Source organism: Malaclemys terrapin, chromosome 9 (genome assembly GCF_027887155.1).
Source record: "Malaclemys terrapin pileata isolate rMalTer1 chromosome 9, rMalTer1.hap1, whole genome shotgun sequence".
In the NCBI taxonomy this organism is placed as follows: Eukaryota; Metazoa; Chordata; order Testudines; family Emydidae; genus Malaclemys; species Malaclemys terrapin.
In genome coordinates, this window is record NC_071513.1 from 40,624,449 (window position 1) to 40,648,940 (window position 24,492).

Here is a 24,492-nt window from a genome sequence, read left to right on the forward strand (position 1 = left end):
GACTGGGAGGGACCTCCTGGATCACTGAGTCCCATCTCCTGCTATCGCAGACAACCAGTCATATAACCTCATTCAATAAAAAGTACCTTATTTATGTATCTTCATGTTGATCTTTGACCAAATTGAATAATCTGGACTGGGTCATATTCTTCTGTTTGGGCATGGAATTGAGACTGTAGAACTGAATCAAGCAAAGGTTCATCCAGTTCCCCTGTGTATACCCTACTATCAGCTATCCAACTTGACACCCTAACTCTTCTGTGCTATCAGTGTGAGAGACTTCATTGATAAAATTGGTTTTGTAGAGACTTAGCCCATAAAGTCCACAGGCTGCTCCCCCAGAGATACCTGTGAAAATCAGCCTGGAGGGAGGAAATCTCCACTAAGATTCAGGGTTTTCCCAAATTATTCTTTGGGGGAACTGGGATTTGCCCCCCTACACATTCTTCACCCGTGATCATGCAGCTCTGCTCCCACCCCAACCCAGGATCCAGATAGCTATCGGGCCCTTTCCCTCTGCATTGAATCTGGAGCCCCTTGCTTCCCCTCCCTGCTTCCTGGCAGCACTGTTGTTTGAGTCAGTGCAGAGAAACACACAATGCTAAGGCTGGGCGTTGGAAATCAGAGAGAGAGCCACAAGTCTGCAGATCTAGTGCTCCACTGCAAGCCGAAGAGAAAGACGGGAGAGAGGAGAAGAGAAGACAGGAGGAAAACAGTAAGTTATGACTTGAGGGAGCGGTGTGGAAATAGGCTAGATCAGTTGGGGTCTGGGGTTGTATTTAGGCTGAGATTTTCAGACACCCAAATTAAGGGGATCTGGCCATCTAAATCCTTTATGTGACTCTGGAAATCTCACTCTGTGTATAAATTATAGTCCTATTGTTTGCTCGCATCTGCTGTGGTTGCCTTAAAATTTCTTTTGACTTTTGCATGGTGTCAAAGTTAGACTCAGGACTCATAGTTTGTCAGACCACTCTGTTTTATTAGCACAGCGCTCTGCTAATACATTCAGATAATGTGAGCCTCCATGCAAGATTCAAACAGTCTTATTTATACAGATAAAAGGGTGCGAACTAAACAAAGGGACAGAGAGAGCAAAATTGTAAAATATGCATGGAGCACAATATGCATATCCTGCTTCCTTGTTAACTCTTATCGATCTAAGACTAATGCTTCACCAATTGCCCTTAAGTGGCAAGTTAAGCAGTTAATGTCTGCTTTCCTGCCCCCCTGGCTTGCAGCATTTCTCATTTCTACTTAAAGGTACATACAGCATTCTTTAATTCATTCTATTTCTTTAATATAATTCATTTCACTTTCACAATCCCTCCTTTTGGTCAAGCTTACGCAAAGACCAACAATTACTGGGTTCCACATATTAATAGTTCTTTATCTCTTCGTTCATCAGTGATATTTAACATCATCATATTAGCACTCTGTTTTGGGGCAGTCACTTGGGTGGCAAACCTTACACAATTCTGGATACAACAGGAGATTAACTGAAAACATACAAAAATCATTAGGATTCCACACAGGATAGTCAGGGCTCCCTGAAACAACCAGTTTCCTATGCCAGAGAAATTGAATAGGTTACTTAGCCACTTCCATAAAGAACTTGGCTCTTCATGGGGAAGATATGCAATTTGTTCTAAGTGACTAGCGCGATCTATTACCTCATTGGTGTCGTCAGGTATGAACACACAACATTCTTTTCCAATGAGAGCACAGGTCCCTCCTTTGGCCACCAGCACTATGTCCAATGCCTGACGGTTTTGGAGGGCCATCTGTCGGATCGCCCCTGTTTCTTTGGCCAGGGTCTTTAAACTCTCTCCGGTTTCATTTGCCATTATTTCAACTACTGCTTGTAACCTTAGGAGGCTTTTTGCATGGTGTATTACTCCCCCAAGTGGGATAAGGGAACCGCCAATGGCCTCTTCCCAGGTCAAGGGGCTTATGTTATTTACATACCATTGGGCATCTGATAAGTCCCTTCTTCTTCGCCTGAAATTACGAAGGCGTTCTCGTGGGAAGGACCCTAGCACTCGGAATTGTGGGAAGAGTCGGGCGGGATAACAGATACCTGACCAGTTAGCTGGTAACACATTATAAGCTTTGGTCCCACAAACCCAATGATGGCCTATTAAGGCTGGGAAGGGTCGGTTGCACCCATTTGTCACATAGGTGCCTGCAAAGGAGGAGTAATATCCTCTGAAGGGCACAGGGTAATTCTCCTTACGAGAAGTGGTGTTATTTGCATGGCATTGAAAGATTGTATTGTTTTCACTAAGGTTACTGTAGGGGGAACATGAGATTGATTTTTCTGTTTGATCCCAGGTCGAGAAAAATTCATATCCCCGTACCCGGCCCGCCACTCTTTAGTTTTGTTTGAATAATCCCATACATCATTGGCCACAATATGCTGAAGGCAACGGCTTTTTCCCAGATCCAGCCCTATCCATTACACACTCAACACCAATGACCTTTTCCCTCCACCACACTTATCCATTTAGATACATTTATTCCCACTGCTTCCCAAGTGTCATTATTGTTCCATGTTTTGTTAAACGGACGAGGTCCTCCAGTGAGGTCTGGGGAATTGAGTAGGATTGCCAGGACAGGAACACCAGCTTGAGAGTGAGCTGGGATGTGGCTGCAGACCCAGCAATTAGAAATATTAAGAGTCTGAGCTATCCACACTTGCTGCTGGATAAAAGAATTGTCATTGTGGACTCCCCAGACCTTAAGACACCAGCAGCCGAGGAACAGGCGCCACCAGAGGCTCATGTTGGAGGCAAGGCCCTTCCGGTTCTGACAACCTTGACTGAGGGAACCGCAGTCACAGTTTTACATCCACCAGGCAGCAGGCGCTAGGCTCACTACTGCTTCTTTTTGGGCCTTGCTTTAGGTCCTTGTCTGCTTCTGGCAACCCTTACAAGAGCGTAGATGGTAAGGTATTGCAGGCTGTTCCTCTATGTCTTCTTCTGGAGTCAAAATTGACTCTGCGTGGTCCTGAGGTGATTGGTTTGCTGGGGGGTGCCTTCTTACACTGTGAAGCATGTATGCACGCTGTGATGCCAGACAGTTTAAACAGCCATCTGGATAGTAAGCAGTACCTGATGATTCTTTGATGTCCTTTAAGTCTCTTTACTTCTTCTTCCTTGACTCTGGCTATAACAATGGCCTTCACACCTTATCTTTTCCTGATGCATACATTCCTTATTCACACAGATTGAGAATACAAACAGTAGTATTTTATATGGAGCAAAAAGGCATTGCAAATTAAACCTTGCTAAGTTTTACAAGCAATAACCAAGACAATTTACATTGAGACCCAGGCCTTCAATGTTCCTCTAATCTACTTAACATAGACACAATAGAGAATCCTGTTTCTTACTTACTAAACCTTAAAACAAAGAAATGTATATTTAACTAGAGGCCTACTTTGTAATACATATAGGAAACCATAGTAGACATTATAACTTATTCTAAAACAAAAGGGTGACCATAATCAGTCAAGGATTGTTCTGGTCTGTCATTCCTTTCTGCTATTCAAAAAGGGTGGCTGACGGGGATGAAATCAAATCATACATTAATTCTTATGGGACATTATAAAATCCTGCTCCTACATATCCCCCTTTTGACACTAAGATTATTAATTGCCAGTGTCACTTCTTATTTAGTCCACGTAATAGAAAATACTGGGAGGTGATTTGGGCCTATGGCTCTAGCTTTGCATACATTTGTTTTATCCAACAGCACATTTCAGACGTTACAATTAAACACATACAATTTAAAATCAAAAACAATTAGGGTTAGTAACATTAGTACGCCAGTAGTTGTGGGAGACCATTCAGAAAATATATTATACCAATGGTAAGCTGTTATGTCTTTCTGCCGTGGCAATTCTTAACATGTTGCCATTTGCATGTATAATATGAATGGTTCGGTTTCCCACATTGCCCTTTTGTTTGTTTTAGGAACTATGTTACCTTTTTACCTTTTGTAAACACATTACTTACATTACATTTACATTTGTCTATTGGAAGGTTGCTAACACTTCCATTCTTTTAAAACACTTTCCCCCCCAAGAATTAACACATACACATAGCCCATTATACCGTACTTTGGTCTCATTATTCATTTTATCCCACATACAGGATCCTAGTGAGATGTCTTTACTACAGGGCTTTGGAGCAACAGGCATGGATAAGCATACCCACTTTTATTTGTTTCTTATTAGGTTGTCCTGTAGCTGATATTAGCTTTTTCTGAAAGACAAAAATAACATTTTTCTACCCCTTTTGGGGTGGCATTCATTATTGCTTAAAATATTCCTTTCTTTTACAAATACCCTTGCTGATTGCAGGTAAAACAAGAGGAATTACCTCCATATTTTCCTGTGTTTTTGTTCTATAGGCAGGCCAGGTTTTAATGGCTTCTATCTTTTAAGAGTTAGGGGGAAATTATCCCACTGTTCAGTCATTAAATCCATGAGGTGGTGTACCTCAGTTTTCCCTTTACAGCAGACCAAGGTTACAATGTCTTTCCTGCTGTATTAAGCTTTAAGTTTGTTCACAGGTAACAGCTGAAAACCATCATTACCATAAAGGATTTTTTTTTTTCTTCAAAAATCATACACACTATACATTGTTACAGGGGTACTTATTAACATTAAATTTATTTTAATTAAAGGTATCTTGTTATACCGTGCCTTTTATTTAGACAATTTGTTTGTTGACCAGGTATGTTCTTTATCTGCAACTTCTTTGTGCTGGCAGTTCTCTCACTTCCTTTATCAGTTAGATAATTTGCATCCACACAGGCTTGGCTTTTGGATTCAAAACCATTAGCAGAGCTCAGAGACTCTGTCTTAAAAGGAACACAATTAACATTTACCAGAGTTTTGATTACTTTTAACTCTTGCTTCCAAAACACACACAGATCTGAAAAAGAAAACACAGTCTATTGTGGCTCCTTTGGAGCCCTAATAGGATTTTAATTAAGTAGCATGTTTTGTTTGCATTTCTTTTACCCCCTCTATAATATACACTGCACATGTCTGCACATTCGTTCTATACTTTAACTTTTAAAACATTAGCCATATTCATTTTTACATAAGGTGTAACTGTTTCTTTTGTTCTTACAGAGTTTTATGTACCCTTATCAAAGTGACAGTCTGATTACACAGAACCATTTTAAGGCTCAGTGTTTCTAACATTACTTCTTTTTGTTTTGTGCACCTCACCCCTGCTGTTGCTTCAGAGGGCCACTGTCTTTATTCTTTTCCTACAGCTTTCATTTGCTATTTTGTTACAAAAACAAACAAACAGAATCCAGAATCTCTCCCTATTTTTCTGATTTTGACTGTCCTGCTGCAGTCATGACTTGATCTTTATTTGAAAACATTTAAATTTTGTAAAGAATCAAGTTACCCCTTAAGGGTTAAATACCAAATCTCAAAGTCAACCAACACTGATTACCTGTGTCTGGCAAAAAGGTCTGTCAGTTTTGCAACTTTGAATTAAAGAGTCAAATGGATTTTTAGTGGCATTATAAGCAAAACAAAACCAATTTATCTTAAACTTACAAAACAGGAGTTTTACAAACCTCACATATTCCCACAGACAGACAGATACATACACATTTTCTCTCCCTTAACATCCCTTTTACACTGCTTTGTTTTTACATAGCTGTACATAGATTACATCACCTTTATACATTTGGGGCAGTTAAGTTCCAATAGAACCCCCCCTATGTTCTTTTAGCAAATTTGACTCAATTGTCCATAGTCAAATGATTTTAATTAGATAGTCTCTTTACCTGGATTATTTACAGACATTCCTCTGGAAAAGGGCCCACTTTTCCTTTAGAATGGCTGCAAAGAAACCAAGAATTCTTTTAACAAGATCCTTTTTAACATTTTCACAAAGTTTAACTGTTTAATTCTCTCCAGCCTCTGTAGAGTTAACTTTTCACTCTCTTTCCTTAAATCACTTGTTTATTTCCCAAAATGACAGTTTTATCAACTCAGATTTCACCATTTTAAGTATTGTTCCAGGGTTCATACTTGCACTTACTCCTGACACTATGCCTTTAGGACTTCCAACCTGTGCTTTTTTTTTTTTTTAGTTTCTTTATCTGTTGCTTGCCTGGGCCCAATCCTGCTTTTTCCAATGAACCATTTTTGTGAGTGATATTGTGGTCATTTCACAATTTTGAAAGAAATGCTTAAGGAAAGGGAGCAGGAAGGGTGGGGGCTAGTTGAGGAGCCCACCCTTCTTGCTGAATTGGTAATGGAACACTAAAGAATCAGTTTCTGAGGCAGACAATGAAGGGGAACAGAACAAGGGGCATTTTATCCTTTTTACAATGAGAGGGGAGTATGAAGGGAGTTGGGATCGATCCGGGGTTGTTTTTTTTGTTTTTGTTTTTGTCAGAGAACAGGGTGAAGAGGAGCGCTCAGTCTGGTGGTTGGAGAGGAGGCTTTTAATAAAGCTTTTAATTTATTATTTGAATATTTGAGAGAGGCGAGTTTTGATTTTGTCCACCTACGATTTGCCTCTTCCCACCACTGCATGAAACAATTAACCTCTCCTTTAGCCAATTTAGTTTTAGGCTGGCCGAGTTTGTTTTTTAAGATGTCCACTCGGTCCTTGTTCCAAGGTTTTAACAGTGGCCACTGAGTTTTGGGATCTCCCTTAGTTAGCCTAGACCATTTTTCCAGAAATTTACAGGAGTCCGGACCCTTCCTAAAACTGAGCCGGCGTTCCTTTAGGGAACTGTCCCGACTTAGACGTCTGGTTACCAATAAAGGAGGACTTTACACACACCAATCACACAAGAAGGAAATTCGGGTTCGTCAGAGCGATGCCCGGTGCAACACACAAAAGGAGCCCACAGGCTACTGACTCAATCGCCCTTGCTTTCACACCAAGGGTTTTACCCAAGGTGCGGTGCCGCTGCGATTGTGCAGATTTCACTCACTCAGACCACGGGGACAGGAACCCCTGGGTCAGCCGATCCCTGGACGGAGATGGCACCCAGACTCAAACACTCCACAGGAGGACGGATAGACACAGAGTGGTCCTCAGTCCTGACAAAACACAGAAATAATTACCTGACCAGATTCCTGATGTCAGATCCTGGGATCCCTACCAGAACAGAGTGGGAACCAACAGGTTCGATGGTGTAGACCTCACTGTGGTCGTGCACCCTTCCATTCAGGAGGAGGATCGCTCAGGTCAAATGCCCAGGTGCCGGCTACCACGGTCATCCTACAAAAATGGTCAGGAATCACAAGCCCCAGTGAAGAGGGTTGCCATCTCGGTGGAACCTCCAAATTGTCAAAGTTAGACTCAGGACTCATAGTTTGTCAGACCACTCTGTTTTATTAGCACAGCGCTCTGCTAATACATTCAGATAACGTGAGCCTCCATGCAAGATTCAAACAGTCTTATTTATACAGATAAAAGGGTGCGAACTAAACAAAGGGACAGAGAGAGCAAAATTGTAAAATATGCGTGGAGCACAATATGCATATCCTGCTTCCTTGTTAACTCTTATCGATCTAAGATTAATGCTTCACCAATTGCCCTTAAGTGGCAAATTAAGCAGTTAATGCCTGCGTTCCTGCCCCCCTGGCTTGCAGCATTTCTCATTTCTACTTAAAGGTACATACAGCATTCTTTAATTCATTCTATTTCTTTAATATAATTCATTTCACTTTCACACAGACTTCCATTCTTCCTGGGACTGTCTGTATGAGCCCTTGCATAAGTCAGAGGAACATCAACATGTATGTTTCGCTGGGCCTGATTCACCATTGCAGTGCTCCAGTTTTGTGTTGGGGTAACTCATTGATTTCAGAGGAGTTACATGCGGTTTCAAAACTGGCATCATGCAGAAGTGAATCAGGCCTTCTGTATGCAGTGTTGTTACCATATAGCAAAAGACTTGTAACGTTATCCAAGGAGGATCTTCTAACATCACTGTATGCAGTTTTACTTTCTAAGGTTGTGTTGTTTGCATGGATGCTTAATTGAATTAAGCCTAGGAACTGTGAAAGGGGGAGAAGAATATGCGAGATTAGCATTTTCATTTCTTAATCTAATCTGCAACCGGCAGAGTGTTACATGTGGCACTGCTAAGCATCAGTTTGGCACTAGGCATGGCAAGTGTCTGCAGTTGAAGGTGCTCATACAACACTTACCTTCAATGGTCAAATTCACTGAGGTTTTCTGCCAGCTTATATCATTGCTGGCATTGCAGGAAAATGATCCACAATCTGATTTCTGCACTTCTGGTATGTACAAAACACTGAAGTTTTCAGAGAACTGGTAACATCTGTTCTTGGGTACGGGCTTCCCATCTTTCTTCCAATCAATAGCTTGCATTTTGCCAACTGGCACCTTGCAGGATAATTCAATGGATGAACCTGCCACAGTAGAATTTATCTGTAGATGGGCTTTGGACACAGGCTCTGTGTGTGGGGAGGTGGGGGAAGGAAGGACAGAATGATATTATACACATGTAAAACTCCTGGTTGAAATGTACACACTGGGGTATCTAAAGTTAGGCATTTAATGTCCATATTCAGGCACCTAAATCAATCAATTAAATCTACTTATCTATATGATAGAACGGTATATGTTTAAAACTTGTGAAATCCTCTTCTAACATGCAGTGATGTAAGCTGATTAGTAGCTCAGTAGACATCAAAAGCCAAATTCTATTCATTCACATCTAAACTTTCATAGCCTAGGTAATCCTCAGTACAGGAGTTTTGAGATACTCAGTCTTGAGGAAGGTTGTTGGTTTTGGTATTTTTTAACATCACTATCTTTCAACCTTTCTAATTTTTGTTTGTCTCCTTACTCCTTTGCTCTAACCCACCTAGAATTTTTTTGTTCTCAAATGATATGGTCCTTATTGAATCATAAATAACCTAGTCAATCAATTCTTAGAGATCAGTGTAGGGCTGTTCCCTACAATATAGTTCAGTACGTTCTCCAGTCTAGTTGTTATATCGTTCACCAGGGATGGAATCTCCACCACTTTTGGAAGACTATTTCTCAGTGTCATATGCAAGAATAAAGGAAGTTATAACTACATGCTGCAAACCTTAATGTGCAACTCAGTGAAATCAAAATTGCTATTTCTTGCTCAGGTTAAACTGCACACATATAGTGTGGCTAGAACCAGAATCTCTCTGTTCTTCAGCCACACCATCTTGGGTTGTGCTTTCATAAGTTAATCAGGGTCAAGTTAGGATGGCTTTCATGGGAGACCGCCAAGAAAATAATGGTAGTGATATGAGAGTTGGCATTTTTCCTGTAGTGTCAGAATTGACTGAATAGAGTGAACAGATCTCATAATAAAAACTTTTTTCCCTCTGATATCCAGCCTTATTTTTGATTTTTTTTAGAAATGTCATCCCCTTGTCAAGCGTAATGGATCCTTGTTCAGCATTACAGGGGTAAGTGTTTTTCTTTATAAATGACTTCAAGGCTGTTTGTGGTCAACAGGTTGTGCAGCTGCTTCCTTGAAATGTGTACATGCACAACCTCCATTCACATTGGTGCGATCTATTCAGTACAAATTTTTTTGTGTGTGCTGCCAGCTGTTTTAATGTACTGCTTTATAAATACTTCTGCTCTTTCACTTACCTAAGACTAGCAGTGTAGTTTGCCTGGCTTCAATTTTGTTCAAATTGACGGTAGCTCTCTAGGTCCCGCTGTCTGTCTCTTGTACGTTTTTCAACAAGAGGGAGCCGTTGGATGAATAGAAAATCACTCTGTCTTCATAAGGTTTATAGATCATAAGTTTTCTTCCAGTTCTATAGTAATCCACAATATTGGGAATTGTGGCACTACTTATGTATTCCCACTGTATATGTTCTATGACTGTTTGGTCATTGGTGGGCAATGCAGTCAGCAGCGCTGAAGAGCCCATACCAACGGTTCTATGTTCTTGGGCTTCTGCTGTTTTTGGAGCCCAGTGGGAAACCAGCAGCAGCACTAGAGAGAAAGGGAAGATAGCAAGAGCCAGGCTAGTCAGTCTTATGCAGTATTTATCCCAGATCTATGAAACCATGTTCATTTGGGGATCTAGTGTCACACCCCAATGGCCCCCTCCCTCAGGAAGTCGCCGGGGAAGGCAGATCAGCATTGTATGTAGCTAACGCTGTTGCAAGCATCACAAACCATTTTGGGGAGGGTCAAAGGTGTGTGAGTGGGGAATGGAAGATTCCTTTGCAGGAGTACAAGAGGCCAAGAGAGGGGGGAAGGAAAAAGAGATCAGAGAATGGATGAACTCAACTCTGCAGCTGACATGCTCAGTCTGAAGATAAGATGCTGGCCTCCACTCAAGGACATTGCTCACAGCCAAGACTTGGCCAACAGCCGAGAAAGACAGGGGCTTGAAAACTGCCCAAGTGGCCATGGGAAACCAACTACACTAATCTGCACCTGCCGGACAGCAGAGCCAGTGGAGGGGAAAACAAAGCCCCGGGCTGCCAGTCTGAAAACACTGGCGACACAACAAGAGGAAGAGCCGAGTCAGACGACCCTGAAGGCAGAATGTTTTGGGAAAGGGAAAGAGACCATAGCAAGCCTGTTTGGACTGGTGTAAAGAGCATCAGGAACAGAGGGCTCTGGACGAAAACACCCCCAAAGATGCCCAGGACTTAAAACCCTCCTGAGAGCTGGAGCAACTTGGAGAACACAGCAGATTCTTGGATGCCCTGGGCCCAGGACAGCACTCCCGTCCATCCTTCCCCCCTCTTCTTCTTACGTTACACCCAAGCCTGGCCAGCTTGGGGTAGTGCGTGTGTGAGTATGAAAGTGGGTTAGGGCTTGGGGCTCTAATGCTTTCTTTCTTCCCCTGAGTGATGTGGGAGCGTTCCCAACACTCTCTGCTGTTATTTTATTATTTTATTAATAAAGCTTTAAAATCTAGACACGTGATGCATTTTGTCATCTCCTCCCCAAACGAGCCTGTGGCGTCAGCCTGATGAACTGATGCTCCAGGCAGATTGGTAACGAAAATCTGTCACACTAGGCCTGGGGAATGGTAATGGGGGACCTGTTCCTCAGGGACCTTAATGTGTATCTGGCCTAGAAAGGTTGTGATGAAACATTAACCTCTCTGGTGGCGGTTGGGTGGCATATGTTTAAGCAGTTGGTGCTCTCTGTCCATTTCCTACTGGACCCGTGGCTGGATCACAATTAGGCCTCATCTACGCTGGCGGCGTGTATGGTATGTGTAGTTACATGCCACAGTGACAAGCAGGCTGCATTCACGCTACGGTGTATAGCTACATGTGGCAGTGAAAGGCTCTGGCAGAGGGGAGGCACCAGAGAAATGTTCTGGCAGCTCTCTGCAGTGGGTGAAAGCCTCAGGCGGTGAGCATATGGGGGACACTGCTGCATAGATGGAGGAGGTACGACTTGGATATGCAGAGAGACATGTAGGGTATCTACCCACCGGGTCTCATCTCTGCTCGCCTAAGCAGTGCCTAACCATCTACACAGTTATTTATAGCTGAACTAGGTGTATGTGCAGTGAATGTACTCTACACACTGCCGTAAGTTTGGACGTATCCTTAGAGAGGCTTGAGCCAGAATCCCAAATTCAGACATCCCTGGACTCTAGTGATGTGGGCAGGGGAGGGAGTTGAAATCTGAACCTGTATCTGCAATTGTGTAGCTTGTATAACCCATCTCCAGTTGCAACTGGCACTCTTGTTTCATAGATGGTTAGGCCAGAAGGGATCACTGATCATCTCAGCTGACCTGGGGTATAGCACAGGGCCTAAGACTTCCCTGAAATAATTCCTGGTTGAACTAGAGCATCTATTTTTAGAAAAAAACCACCCAATCTTGATTTGAAAATTGCCAGTCCTGGCGCATCTCCCGCAGCCCTTGGCAAGTTGTTCCACTGGTAAAATAGAAGATTCAGCACCATACATGCAGAGAACAGGGGATTAACAGTTCATTGCCTTTACCACTCAGCCATCTCATCTCAGAGGCTCGCAGCCTCAGAAGGGTGGCCAAGAATGGAACAGGCATAGAAGTGGTGCATCCTGACAGTGTTGGGGCATGTTGGCAAGGGCTAATGTAGAAAGATTTCATTGCTGCTGTTCCCCATCCTGTGCTCACTGTAGGCCTCATTTTGAGGGGCCAGTTCAACTCTCAGGGTAGCTAAGGGTAATCCTCAGGGTTACTCTAACTTGTATCCTGTCTGCCATAGGCCTGGCTACAAACTGGGACTAGCCAAAACATAGGGATGCTGCAGCCACACCTCCTCTTACTCATTCTTCTGGGAGCTCCACCAAAGGGAGTGCAGAGTTAATAAAGCTACCTCTGCGCCTGCCAGGCAGGCCCCTTACCAGAATGGATAGTGGGGAGAGGATTCATCTGGTCAGCTGCTTTGTGCCCAGTTTGCAGGCCAGAGAGCACTAGTGAATAAGGCCCTCACTGAACAAACTGAGGACTTCTCTCTCAAGTACTCTCCACCCAGCATTTTTTGCAGGCACTCGGGGCTAGCCTTGGGTCAAAATGTACCCCGAGAGAGCCAAAATTTGGAGTCCCAGATCAAGTGGTAGTAATTATTCACCTACAATTCCAGTGGTGCATTGGCCACTGTGAGAAGACATGATACTGGGCTAGATGCATCATTGGTCTGACCCAGTATGGCCGTTCTTATGTTCTTAATACCCAGGTAAGTCTCATCAGTGTTATCGCTCAGTAAAACAGTGGAGTGCCTGTGATACTCTGTACCTCGTGGGAACACCCAGCACCCTCATGTTCATCCTTGTAAAATGTTTATGTGGTATCCAATGCAAAGTTTGTCATGTCAGGTGTCTTCGGAAGGCTCATGATGCACTGAGCATTGTTGTTACAGTAATTTTATAGTAATTTTATAGGTTATAATTTCATGTATGTAGTTATGAGGCTGAAAATGTATCCGCATAGCTTAAAATAAGCCCAGGCAAAAACCCTCTAAGAGTAGAGAGGCAATTCACACCTGGTCAGGGCATGTATGGGACAAACCCAGCCCAACCTCACAGGAACAAAGGATGCTGGCCTAGGCAGCAACAAAAGAATCTGTTGGACTCTCTCGAGAGTCACCCCACCCCCGCATCCTTTGGTCATTATGGGACTGCGATGAGGTAATGCTCCCCTGACTTTGAAGGGGGGGGGAGCCGAGAGGGAAGAAAGGACATGATAAAAGGGAGAGATGTTTGCCATGCTCTCTCTCTTTCACCTACATCTACAGACACCACCACCAAGCAACTGAAGTGCTGATCAAAGGGGAGAGTCTGGCTGAAGAGCAACCAGCCAGCCTGCGGTGAGAAGATTCTAAGTATGTAAGGGCACTGAAAGTGTTAAGATCAGCTTAGAATACATTTTGCTTTTATTTCATTTGACCAAATCCAACTTGCTATGTTTTGACTTATAATCACTTAAAATCTATCTTTATAGTTAATAAATCTGTTTGTTTATTCTACCTGAAGCAGTATGTTTGGTTTGAAGTGTGTCAGAAACTCCCCTTGGGATAACAAGCCTGGTACATATCAATTTCTTTGTTAAATTGACAAACTCATATAAGGTTGCAGCATCCAACAGGTATAACTGGACACTGCAAGAGGGAGGTTCCTAGGGTTGTGTCTGGGACAGGAGATATTGGCTAGTGTCATTCGGTTGCAAGTAGCTGGGAGCAGCTTACATGCCAGAGGCTGTGTGTGAACAGCCCAGGAGTGGGGGTTCTCATAGCAGAGCAGGGTAAGGCTGGCTCCCAGATTGACCTAGCAGATCACCGGTCTGGATAACACCAGAGAGGAACATCACAGTGCCTAAGGCTGGGCTTGAGCTAATGTCACAACCCAATGGTCCCCTCCCTTTAGGGAGTCCCCTGGGAAGGTAGATCAGCACTGTATATTGCTAACACTGTTGCAAGCATCGCAAAGCATTTTGGGGAGGGTCAAAGGTGTATGAGTGAAGAGTGGAAGTTTCCTTTGCAGGTACGAGAGGCCAAAAGAAGAGGAGAAAGAGAGCAAAGAACGGGTTAACTGAACACTGCAGCTAGCAAGCTCACTTCAAAAAGAAGACGCTGGTCTCCGCCCAAGGACACTGCTCGTAGCCGAGACTTGGCTGACAGACGAGAAAGACGGGGGCTTAAAAGTTGCCTGAGCAACTGTGAGAAAGGAAGATTCTTAACTGAACAGACACAGACCTGCAGAGCCAGCCCATAAGAAGCGAGGCAAGCAAAACCAGCAAAAAAAAAAATTAATAATTTTTTTTTTAAAAAAAAAGCCCAGGGCTGCAAAGTCTAAAAACACAAACAAGACAACAAGAGGGGGAGCCAGTCAGGTGTCCCTGAAGCTGGAATGTTTTGGGAAAGGGAAAGAGACCATAGCAAGCATGTTTGGACTGGGACAAAAAAGCACCAGGAACAGAGGGCCCTAAACGAAAATACCCCCAAAGAAGCCCAGGACTTAAAACCCTCCTGAGAGCTGGAGCAACTTGAAAAGCACTACAAATTCTTGGACGACCTGGGCCCAGGACAGCGTGCCCATCCACCTTTCCTCTTCTCTTCTTCTGACATTACACCCAGACTTGGCCAGTCTGGGTAGTGCGGGTGTAAGTATAAAAGTGGGTTAAGGCCTGGGGGCATTAACACTTTCTTTCTTCCCCTGAGTGACGTAAAAACAGTCCCAGCACTCTCTCCTGTTATTTAATTATTTTATCAATAAAGCTTTAAAATTTAGACACTTGGTGTGTGCTTCATCATCTCCTCCCCAAAAGTTCCTAAAGCATCAGCCTGATCAACTGATGTCTCAGACAGATTGGTAACTAAATCTGTTACAGTATTGCAGAGAATATAATGTTTACAGAGGCTGCACCAGCAGATCCTGATTCTCACTCTCACGTAGGTCGCTTTGTGCTGTTCTGGCAGCTTAAGGTGGCCTTAAATGGAGTGGAAATGAGTCCCTGAGATACTCTTCATGCTGAGGATCTCCACAGCCAATGTACAGCTGGAGTGAGGGCTCTGGGTATATCTGCACTGCAACATGAGGGTGCGATTGTAGCACAGATAGGCATTAGAAATCATGCCTCATAGTGATAGGCTCAAGGAGCTCAATACAGTCAGCTTATAGAAGAGGTTAAGGGGGGACTTGATCATATCTATAAGCAGCTATAGGGGAAAAATATTTGATAATGGGCTCTTCAATCTAGCAGAGAACGGTAAGTTGAAGCTAGACAAATTCAAATTGGAAATACAGTATAAATATTTAACCATGAAGTAATTAACCGCTGGAACAATGTACCAAGGGTCGTGGTGGATTCTCCATCTGTGGCAATTTTAAAATAAAAATTGGATGATGTTTTTCTAAAAGCTCTGCTCTAGGAATTATTTTGGGGCAGTTCTCTGGCCTGTGTTATATAGAAGGTCAGACTAGATGATCACAATGGTCCCTTCTGGCCATGGAATTTACAAATACCAGTGCTAGCTTTAAATTAGCTAACATGGGTAACAATGGTAGTGAAGACACGGTGGCACAGGCTAGCTGCCTGAGTACAAGCTGAGGTATATATTCAGGTTGTTAGTACATGGTGAAGCCTGTGCCACCACATTGACGCTACTACTGTTGGGATTGAAAAGGACCATGGCCAAACTGCCCTGCACTGCTGCTATTTTTGGCTTTCTCAGGCCTTGTGGGCCATGGGAAGCAGAGCATAAATTGGAGCAGCCCTAAGGCTAATCTAGATTACACAAGGGGTCAGACAGGTCCTGGCTGCTCCAGAATACAAGGGTTGCAAAAAGGGCTCAGAACCTCCAATATTCTCTACTTCCTGCCTTGAGTGCAGGAATGGAATGGCTGAGATTCAAGCCCCCAGTGCCGCTACTCAGTGAAGTACATGGGGTACTTTCGATATAAGATATAAGAGCTGTATAAAACCTGACAAAAGAGACTCACACGCATTTCAGTGTCCAACTAATACTATTCTTAGACATGTTTCGGTACTGGAAGGAATTTATACATACTCAGGCACCGGCTCATCATTCTGTAATCATCCTGGTGAGGAGGTCTGCATTAGCAGGTAACGTTTTGGGACAATGCCAGCAGGACCCTGTAGAAACATACAGTAAAAATCAGCAACACGCACGGTAATGACAGGATCAATGCAATCACTACACGTGACCTGCAGTTCTATATGAATCCCTCCCATAGGAGAATGCGAAGGCTGCACAGTTAGCATCAGGCATGGATAGAGTTAAGGTTTTACTTGTTCTAGGGCTGACCCAAGGAGAGGCTGTGGTAGGAGCTGCATGTAGCTCTCCTCTGTCAAGGAGTATCTTATGCAACATAGGACATTCGGAGCTGTGAAGGATGTTGGAGAAAGGGCAGGAGAGGAATTGTGGAGCTCCCGGGGATCTGATGACCTCCTGGGGAAATTCTGTTTTGCAGCAGCAATAACCAGTAATAGTCTCCCAAAGTTACCAGTGGTCTGAACATTGGATTAGAGGCCAGGAACCCTGGAATCTAATTCCAACTAAAACTGACCCCTCCATTCCCTGAGTTAAGTCACTGAGACAGAGGTGAAATCGAGGGATAATTTCCCTACCTAACTCAGAAGTGTTGTGAGAATCAGTAATGTTGGTAAAGCCTCCCACATCCTTCATGCCATTCCAGTCCCCTCCCCAGGGATTCCTGTGTTGGAGAAACAAGAATTGCTCTCTCCTCTCCTACCACCCAAAAAACCGAAATGACACCAAAAGGGGTGGGGAGAAGCAGGGCCATGGCCTTATTCCCCAGTGCACCTATCTGTGAGGTGGGATGGATGAACAGGGTCCTAAGGGGTGGGGGCAGAGTGTATGTGGGTTCCCCTTCCACACAGACAGTGTTTGTGTCCCAAAGCATCGTAATTCCACACCTTCCCCTCCAGTGTAATAGTCTGAGACTCTGGCTCTACATATGTGCTAAGAATTATTAGAAACTTATATCCACCTACCTGCCCCAACACGAGAGCTTCAGACCCCCTGCCCACTACTGAAATTCCATTTTTAAGTGTTGTGTTTAGGGGTCCACTGCAGTCAAGGGAAAGATTCCCATTTATGAGCTTTGAATCAGGCTCTTAGTAAACAGTTGACTGTTTCCCCCATTACCTGAAGGAGAAATTCAGCTTGAAACTAGATTTAAGGCTGCAACAGCTGCATTTAGAAATTGTATTGATCTGTTCAACAAAACGTTATTAATACAATTGATAGTCTTATGCAGAGAGATATACTTGTGTCTGGCAGGTGGACTCTAACCTGGAAATACCCTTTCGTTTATGTGCCTGGCACATGCTTTTTATCTCCTGTGACCTTAAACTTCAGGCTTTAATTTCTTTAGTAATCATCTGTGATTATCTGAAACATAAATCTGAAGCAAATGTGGGGGCCTGCATGAAAACTTCTAAGCTTAACTACCAGCTTAGATCTGGTCTGTTGCCACCATTTCCAAGTGGATTCCCTTCCCTGGGAAGCCTTGAGAAACTCTTCACCAATTCCCTGGTGAATACAGATCCAAACCCCTTGGATCTTAGAACAAGGAGAAATAAATCAGGTTCTTAAAAAGAAGGCTTTTAATTAAAGAAAAAAAGGTAAAAATCATCTCTGTAAAGTTAGTATGGAAATAACTTTACAGGGTAATCAAACTTAAAGAGCTCAGAGGACCTCCCTCTAGCCTCAGGTTCAAAGTATAGCAAACAAAGATAAACACTCTAGTAAAAGGTACATTTACAAGTTGAGAAAACAAAGGAAAACTAACACGCCTTGCCTGGCTATTTACTTACAAGTTTGAAATAGGAGAGACTTGTTTAGAAAGATGTGGAGAACCTGGATTGCTGTCTGGTCCCTCTCAGTCCCAAGAGCGAACGAACTCCCAAACAAAGAGCACAAACAAAAGCCTTCCCCCCCGCACAAGATTTGAAAGTATCTTGTCCCCTTATTGGTCCTTTGGGTCAGATGCCAGCCAGGTTACCTGAGCTTCTTAACCCTTTACAGGGAAAAGGATTTTGGAGTCTCTGGCCAGGAGGGATTTTATAGTACTGTATACAGGACAGCTGTTACACCCTTCCCTTTATAGTTATGACACTGCTGCTAGAATTTTTCCTCAGGGATTTATTTGTTAATTCATCTTCATCATCATGACAAATCCTGAAATGACATGGTCCCCTTTGAGTGCCACTTGGATTGATCGCCAGCGAGGTCTTTAAAATAGCCTGGTTGGATAGTCAGTTTCTGTCAATCACTGGCAATCTTATTGTGCCGCGGAAGGTCTCTAATCTAGGAGGCTGTTTTCAGATTTCCGCCATTCTTTTATCCTATTGATATCCCCTCCTCATTTTGCCCCTCCCTCTATTACCAGCAATCACAACCCCTGTCCAGTAGGTTTTCCAGGAATACACCTGCTGCTGAAAGTCTTTCCTTCCCTACAGTGAAGAAGGGTAGGCCCTGCACAAGAGAGAAGGAATTGCCAGCATCTATTGGGAATTAAATGATCTTATATGTTACAGTAAATGCCAAGGCAGAAATGCCTATTCATTGATATTAGCAACTTACCGTGTCACACACAAAAACTCCTAACTTTGGGCCTCATCCAAAGTCCATTGAAGTCAATGAAAAGAGTCCCATTGAACTAAAGAGTGGCCATAGTGGGTCAGACCAAAGGTCCATCTAGCCCAGTGTCCTGTCTTCCAACAGTGGCCAATGCCAGGTGCCCCAGAGGGAATGAACAGAACAGGTAATCATCAAGTGATCCATCCCCTGTCGCCCATTCCCAGCTTTTGGCAAACAGAGGCTAGGGACACCATCCCTGCCCATCCTGGTTAATAGCCATTGATGGACCTATCCTCCATGAATTTATCTAGTTCTTTTTTGAACCCTGTTATAGTCTTGGCAAACAGCGGAGAAGCTAACAGAGGGAGTTTGCCTGGGATCTGTCTGAGAGGAGCTATGCTAAGTGCTACATTGGAGGGCTGTGTTGGGAGCTGGGGGGGGGGGGTGAGTATCTGAGTGTCTGTTGCAGGATATTGTCAGTTTGACCATGTGCTTGATTGTTTGAAAAGTGTGAATTGGGAGTGCTTTGTTACAGGTGGGCCTTGAGTGGGCCTGATTGTTATAAAGAGGCAGCCAGTTGAGAACCAGCTGAACGGCGAACAGAGGGAGTTTTCCTGGGAGTTCACCGACGGAGAGCCACAGAGGCTTTCATCTTACAGGCTTCTCTGAGTAGTAACTGCAACAGCAGAGGAAGCTCTTAGAAGGAGGGTAATATGGATGGTGAGTGATCAACTGTTGTGATCTGCACAGGATGTGCCATGTTTGTCTTTCTTCCACAGGACAGAAATGACTTTCTCTGTACAAAGTGCAAGAGAAGGTTCAAGGACTGGAGAAACAAGTATCAACCCTGCATTGAATAAGAGAAAATGAAGATTTCCTGGACAGACGTCAGGATATGCTTCTGCAGGCACAACATTCTGAAAATTCAGAGCAGGCTGCGCAGCAGGGACAGAAGGACGGTGAAGAACTTGGCAGCATGTGACCTCCAGAAGAAGAAATAGGAGCATACATGCAATGCAGATACAGGTGAGCAACCATTTTCATGTTCTCTCCACAGGTACTAATGCGGAGAGTGGACTAGATGATACATCTGAAAGAAGGGAGCAGAAGGAGACTCCACCAATTGGAAGGCATGACATGCACTGTCCTAGGGATGGGGGTTCCACGACCACCACTCCAAAGAGAAGGAGGTGGGTGGTGGTGGTCGGGGACTTCCTCCTAAGGGGGACTGAGTCATCTATCTGCCGCCCCGACCGAGAAAACTGAGAGGTCTGCTGCTTGCCAGGAGCTAGGATTCAAGATGTGACAGAGAGACTGCTGAGACTCATCAAGCCCTTGGATCGCTACCCCTTCCTGCTTCTCCATGTGGACACCAATGATACTGCCAAAAATGACTTTGAGCAGATCACTGCAGACTACGTGGCTCTGAGAAGAAGGATAAAGGAGTTTGAGGCGCAAATGGTGTTCTCGTCCGTCCTCCATGTGGAAGGAAAAGGCCCAGGTAGAGACTGTCGAATCGTGGAAGTCAACAAATGGCTATGCAGGTGGTGTTGGAGAGAAGGCTTTGGATTCTTTGACCATGGCATGGTGTTCCAAGAAGAAGGATTGCTAGGCAGAGACGGGCTCCACCTAACGAAGAGTGGGAAGAGCATCTTCGCAAGCAGGCTGGCTAACCTAGTGAGGAGGGCTTTAAACTAGATTCACCAGGAGAAGGAGACCAAAGCCCTGAAGTAAGTGGGGAAGTGGGATACTAGGAGGAAGTACAAGCAGGAGGGCACAAGAGGGGAAGGCTCCTACCTCATACTGAGAAAGCAGGACAATCAGCGAGTTATCTTAAGTACCTATATACAAATGCAAGAAGCATGGGAAACAGGCAGGAAGAACTGGAAGTCCTGGCACAGTCAAGGAATTATGATGTGATTGGAATAACAGAGACCTGGTGGGATAACTCACATGACTGGAGTACTGTCATGGATGGATATAAACTGTTCAGGAAGGACAGAAAAGGTGGGGGAGTTGCACTGTATGTAGGTGAGCAGTATGACTGCTCCGAGCTCCAGTATGAAACTGCAGAAAAACCTGAGAGTCTCTGGATTAAGTTTAGAAGTGTGAGCAACAAGGGTGATGTCATGGTGGGAGTCTACTATAGATCACCAGACCAGGGGGTGGAGGTAGACAAGGCTTTCTTCAGGCAACTAACAGAAGTTACTAGATAGCAGGCCCTGGTTCTCATCGGGGACTTCAATCACCCCAATATCTGCTGGGAGAGCAATGCAGCAGTGCACAGACAATCCAGGACGTTTTTAGAAAGTGTAGGGGACAATTTCCTGGTGCAAGTGCTGGAGGAACCAACCAGGGGTCGGGCTTTTCTTGACCTGCTGCTCACAAACAGGGAAGAATTAGTAGGGGAAGCAAAAGTGGATGGGAACTTGGGAGGCAGTGACCATGAGATGGTCGAGTTCAGGATCCTGACAAAAAGAAGAAAGGAGAGCAGCAGAATACAGACCCTGGACTTCAGAAATGCAGACTTTGAGTCCTCAGGGAACAGATGGGCAGGGTCTCCTGGGAGAATAACATGAAGGGGAAAGGAGTCCAGGAGAGCTGGCTGTATTTTAAAGAATCCTTATTGAGGTTGCAGGAACAAACCATCCCAATGTGTAGAAAAAAGTGTAAATATGGCAGGCGACCAGCTTGGCTTAACGGTGAAATCCTTGCCGATCTTAAACACAAAAAAGAAGCTTACGAGAAGTGGAAGCTTGAACAAATACCAGGGAGGAGTATAAAAATATTGCTCAGGCATGCAGGAGTGAAATCAGGAAGGCCAAATCACACTTGGAGTTTCAACTAGCAAGGGATGTTAAAAGTAACAAGAAGGGTTTCTGCTGGTATGTTAGCAACAAGAAGACGATCAGGGAAAGTGTGGGCCCCTTACTGAATGGCGGAGGCAACTTAGTGACAGAGGATGTGGAAAAAACTAATGTACTCAATGCTTTTTTTGCCTCTGTCTTCACGAACAAGGTCAGCTCCCAGACTACTGCACTGGGCAGCACAGTATGGGGAGGAGGTGACCAGCCCTCTGTGGAGAAAGAAGTGGTTCAGGACTATTTAGAAAAGCTGGATGAGCAGAAGTCCATGGGGCTGGATGCACTGCATCCGAGGATGCTAAAGGAGTTGGTGGATGTGATTGCAGAGCCATTGGCCATTATCTTTGAAAACTCATGGCGATCGGGAGAGGTCCCGGATGACTGGAAAAAGGCTAATGTAGTGCCCATCTATAAAAAAGGGAAGGAGGAGAATCCAGGGAACTACAGGCCAGTCAGCCTCACCTCAGTCCCTGGAAAAATCATGAAGCACATCCTCAAGTAATCAATTTTGAAGCACTTAGAGGAGAGGAAAGTGATCAGGAACAGTTAGCATGGATTCACCAAGGGCAAGTCATGCCTGACTATCCTAATTGCCTTCTATGATGAGATAACTGGCTCTGTGGATGAGGGAAAAGCAGTGGACATGTTATTCCTTGACTTTAGCAAAGCTTTTGATATGGTCTCCCAATGTATTCTTGCCAGCAAGTTAAAGAAGTATGGGCTGGATGAATAGACTATAAGCTGGAGAGAAAGCTCGCTAGATTGTCGGGCTCAACAGGTAGTGATCATTGGATCCACATCTAGTTGGCAGCCAGTATCAAGTGGAGTGCCCCAAGGGTCGGTCCTGGGGCCAGTTTTGTTCAATATCTTCATTAATGATCTGGAGGATGGCATGGATTGCACCCTCAGCAAGTTTGCAGATGACATAAACTGGGAGGAGTGGTAGATATGCTGGAGGGTAGGGATAGGATACAAAGGGACCTAGACAAATTAGAGGATTGGGCCAAAAGAAATCTGATGAGGTTCAACAAGGACAAGTACAGAGTCCTGCATTTAGTATGGAAGAATCCCATGCACTGCTACAGACTAGGGACTGAATGGCTAGGCAGCAGTTCTGCAGAAAAGGACCTAGGGGTTACAGTGGATGAGAAGCTGGATATGAGTCAACAGTGTGCCCTTGTTGCAAAGAAGGCTAATGGCATTTTGGGCTGTACAAATAGGAGCACTTCCAGCAGACGGAGGGACGTGATCATTGCCCTCTCTTTGCAACTGGTGAGGCCTCATCTGGAGTACTGTTTCCAGTTTTGTCCCCACACTACAAGAAGAATGTGAAAAAATTGGAAAGAGTCCAAAGGAAGGCAACAAAAATGATTAGGGGGCTGGAGCACATGACTTATGAGGAAAGGCTGAGGGAATTGGGATTATTCAGTCTGCAGAAGAGAAGAATGAGGGGGGATTTGATATCTGTTTTCAACTACCTGAAGGGGGGTTCCAAAGAGGATGGTTCTAGACTGTTCAGTGGTAGCAGATGACAGAACAAGGAATAAAGATCTCAAGTTGCAGTGGGGGAGGTTTAGGTTCGATATCAGGAAAAACTTCTTCACTAGGAGAGTGGTGAAGCACTGGAATGGGTTACCGAGGGAGGTGGTAGAATCTCCTTCTTTAAAGGTTTTTAAGGTCAGGCTTGACAAAGCCCTGACAAGGACGATTTAGTTGGGGATTGGTCCTGCTTTGAGCAGGGGGTTGGACTAGATGACCTCCTGAGGTCCCATCCAACCCTGATATTCTACAATTCTATGTTTCACAATATCCTCTGGCAAAGAGTTCCACAGACTGACTGTGCGTTGTATGAATAAATACTTTTTTGTTTGTTTTAAACTTGCTGACTATTAATTTCATTTGATGACCCCTAGTTCTTGTGTTATGAGAAGGAGTAAATAACACTTCCTTATTTACTTTCTCCACACCAGTCATGTGTGACGGGTTGGATCACAGAAACCCCCTTGGGAACTGACAACTGATATGCCAAGACTACTTCTGCCCCTGCTTTCCCTGCCAGCTCGGGACACCAGCTCCCTGTCTTGTTGAGCCAGACACACCAGTCTGCTCCAACACAGACCGAGGGTCTGAACCATGTGCCAAAAGCTGCAGACTTAACTGAAAGCAACTTACAGAAGTGTTCCTGTCTTTAACACTCAGATGTCCAACTCCCAATGGGGTCCAAACCCCCAATAAATCTGTTTTACCCTGTTTAAAGCTTATATAGGGTAAACTCATAAATCGTTCACCCTATATAACACTGATACAGAGATATGCACAGCTGTTTGCCCCCTCCTCCCCAGGTATTAATACATACTCTGGGTTCATTAATAAGTAAAAAGTGATTTTATTAAATACAGAAAATAGGATTTAAGTGGTTCCAAGTAGTAACAGACAGAACAAAGTGAATTACCAAGCAAAATAAAATAAAACAAAACTCAAATCTAAGCCTCATACAGTAATAAAACCAAATACAGATAAAATCTCACCCTCAGAGATGTTTCAATAAGTTTCTTTCACAGACTAGACGCCTTCCTAGTCTGGGCACAATCCTTTCCCCTGGTACAGCCCTTGTTCCAGCTCAGGTGGGAGCTAGGGGATTTGTCATGATCGCTCCTCCTTTTCTCTGTTCCACTCACTTATATATCTTTTGCATAAAGTAGGAATCCTTTGCCCCTTTGGGTTCCCACCCCCCCCCTTCTCAGTGGAAAAGCACCAGGTTAAAGATGGATTCCAGTTCAGGTGACATGATCACATATCACTGTAAGACTTCATTACCCACTTGCCAGCACACACGTATATAGGAAGACTCACAAGTAAAGCAGAGCCATCTACAGACAATTGTCCTGGTTAATGGGAGCCATCAAGATTCCAAACCACCATTAATGGACCACACTTTGCATAATTACAATAGGACCTCAGAGTTATATTTTATATTTCTAGTTTCAGATACATGAGTCATACATTTATACGGCTAGGA

At 44.0% G+C, this 24,492-nt stretch overlaps 1 long non-coding RNA gene across 2 annotated transcripts in view; it reads right to left on the bottom strand.

Moving 5' to 3' along the window:
• Positions 1 to 967: 967 nt before the first annotated feature.
• Positions 968 to 24,492, bottom strand: part of LOC128843708 (uncharacterized) — a 43,475-nt gene continuing 19,950 nt past the window's right edge. The window contains exons 3-8 of one of the 2 annotated variants that reach the window (XR_008446334.1): positions 17,019 to 17,172; positions 16,051 to 16,136; positions 9,666 to 10,016; positions 8,210 to 8,479; positions 7,118 to 7,274; positions 968 to 3,215 (exon numbers count right to left, since the gene is read on the bottom strand). This is a non-coding gene — a long non-coding RNA (uncharacterized LOC128843708). The remainder of the gene's footprint in view (positions 3,216 to 7,117; positions 7,275 to 8,209; positions 8,480 to 9,665; positions 10,017 to 16,050; positions 16,137 to 17,018; positions 17,173 to 24,492) is intronic. The other variant, XR_008446335.1, reaches the window with a different exon arrangement.